The sequence below is a fragment of the Oryctolagus cuniculus genome, chromosome 19, assembly GCF_964237555.1.
Source record: "Oryctolagus cuniculus chromosome 19, mOryCun1.1, whole genome shotgun sequence".
Taxonomy (NCBI): domain Eukaryota; kingdom Metazoa; phylum Chordata; class Mammalia; order Lagomorpha; family Leporidae; genus Oryctolagus; species Oryctolagus cuniculus.
In genome coordinates, this window is record NC_091450.1 from 16,494,347 (window position 1) to 16,497,226 (window position 2,880).

The following is a 2,880-nucleotide window of genomic DNA, read 5'->3' on the forward strand; positions in this document are numbered from 1 at the left end:
GCCCCGGCCCCAAATTAGCATTTTTAATGCAAGGAATTTTTCCATAAGGAATGTTTAAAAAAGATGATAATTTAGGGGGGAAAATTAATTAAGATCCCTACCTCACACCATATACCAAAGTTAATTACAAGTTATTTTAAAAGTTTTATTAAAAATAAAACCATAAAATCACTTGGCAACATTTTCACATGATTAGTTGTAGAGTTTGGGGGAAAGATTTTCCTGTCTAACATTAAAGACAAAAATGAAAAGGTTATATAATTTGATTACAAAGGAAAACTCATCATATTTAAAATTGGTAGAGAGCAAAACAATTATTTTTTGTTATAAACAATTATAATTTTTATAAAATTGCTATAAATTATTCTAAATACAAATATTTATATCAAATAAATATTCTGCTATAAATAATTATAGCCTTGGTGCTATAATTATAGCCTTGGTGGCATAGCGGGTGAGGCCACCACCTGCAGTGTCAGCACCCCATGTGAGCACTGGTTTGAGTCCTTGGGCCCCTGCACCTGCGTGGGTGACCCGGAAGAAGCTCCAGGCTCCTGGCTTCGGATCAGCACAGCTCCAGCCATTGTGGCCATCTGGGGAATTAACCAGCAGATGGAAGACTTCTCTCTCTCTCTGCCTCTCCTCTCTCTGTGTAACTCTGACTTTAAAATAAATAAATAAATCTTTAAAAAAAAATAATGATAGCCTTCATGTAGAAGCAGCTCCTTCAACTCAGGAAGATGCATGTTCCATCAGAGAAGGATACACAACACAAAAATACAATTGCATTGAAAAACTGCAAATTTCCCAGCACACATTAAATGTGTATTTCACATTCTTAGTGATAAAATAAATGCAAATTAATAACAATAAATGTCACCTATCTCCAAAGAAATTTTTTAAAGATTTATTTAGCAAAAGAGGGAGAGACAGAGAGAGACCTTGCATCTGCTGGTCCACTCCCCAGATGGACACAATGGCCAGGGCTGGGCCAGGCTGAAACCAGGAGCCAGGAGCTTCATCCAGGTCTCCCGCGTGGGTGGCAGGGACACCAACACTTATGGTGTCTTCTGCTTTTCCCAGGCACAATATCAGGGAGCTAGATTGGAAGTGGAACAACCAGGATGTGAACCATCGCCCCTACAGGATGCCAGTGTTGCAGGCAGAGGCTTTACCTGCTACGCCACAATGCTGGTCCCAGAAATTATATTTTTAATGGGAACTAGAATAATCCAATCTTGCAAGGATCCAGGAACAGGGGTATTATCATTTACTGCAGGCAGGAATATTAATTGATCCATTCACCCAGCAGTTCCACACTTTCTAAGGTGTTTTTCTGAGGGGTGGTGGATGTACACAGAGTTCAAATTTCAATAATGATAATCTTCATAATGCTTTTTATAATTGTGAAACAATAAGGACTCACTGTTAGCAGAATCTGGCTATATATTTAATGCTTTTTCTTTAAAAAAATGGCCAAGAGAAAATATAACCAAATATTAACCACTGCTAATTGTGCCTGGTAGAGTTATAGGTGTCTATTACTTTGTTCTTTGTACTTTTTTGTAATTTTAAATTATTTCTAGAGTGTGGTCAAATATGTTGTTATAGGAGAAGAAATGCTGGCATGGGGAAATAGCAAAGATATATTTTCAGTGAAAATAATTACAGTTCAAAAAAGTATTTCGGTATAATCGAATTTTATTTTATTATTATTATTATTTTTTAATTTACTTGACAGGTAGAGTTATACATAGTGAGAGAGAGAGAGACAGAGAGAAAGGTCTTCCTTCTGTTGGTTCACTCCCCAGATGGCCACTAGGGCCAGTGCTGTGCCAATCTGAAGCCAGGAGCCAGGTGCTTCTGCTGGTCTCCCATGCGGGTGCAGGGCCCAAGCACTTGGGCCATCCTCCACTGCCTTCCCCGGCCACAGCAGAGAACTGGACTGGAAGAGGAGTAGCCGGGACTAGAACCCGGTGCCCATATGGGATGCCGGCACCACAGGTGCAGGATTAACCAAGTGAGCCATGGTGCCTGCCCCCCCGAATTTTATTTTAAAAGCATAGTTGCAAAGAAAAATGAGTGGAGCAAGTTATATATGGATGGTTAGATATGTAGCTTCGAGTTTCCTTTGCACTTTCCTGTATTCTTTATATGGAACATATATTACTTTTGAAACACGCTAAAGTCATACCTAAACATACTAAGAAGTCACATCTCACTTCCTACACTTCGTGACTCTGAACATAAATAAAATCCCCTTTTACAGCTGCAAAGGTGAAAATGAAAACAAATCAATGTCCCATTAGGGTTCCCATTGAACTTCTCAATGTGAACAACAGAAATAAAGTGGGATTTGGATTTCTTAAAGTTCCTTCCAGCAAGGTTTCGATGTCTTTATGCATTCAGTAGATATTCACTGAGCACTGTGCTGATCGGGCTCTGGGGTTCCACATGACAAAATCTCAGGCAAAGCCTATTCTGCTGGCCTATGGTGCTTTTACCTTTTATTTGTTGAACTCTTTTTAGTAGGGCCATGAAGCCTTTGACTATAATATAAATTAAAAATATGTTATCTCAAAAATATAAAATAAAAAAATTTTAAATTTCTGAATGACATGTTTTTTGAGAAAAAAAAAAACACTATTAACTCATAAACCCGGTGAGCAGCTGGTGGGTGGATCAGGCTCAGCTAGATCCAGGGACCCTGACATCATCAGGGCTTAGTCTCTCTGCATCTCTCGGGTCTCCTCCCTCTGTGTTGGCTTCCACTCAGGCTGACTCTTCCCCCGCGGTGGCCATTGGCAGGTGTACACTTTTGATTGACATTCTGTCTCATTAGAAGGATCCTCCCTTCCCAGGGGCACCAAAGTCCAAGGG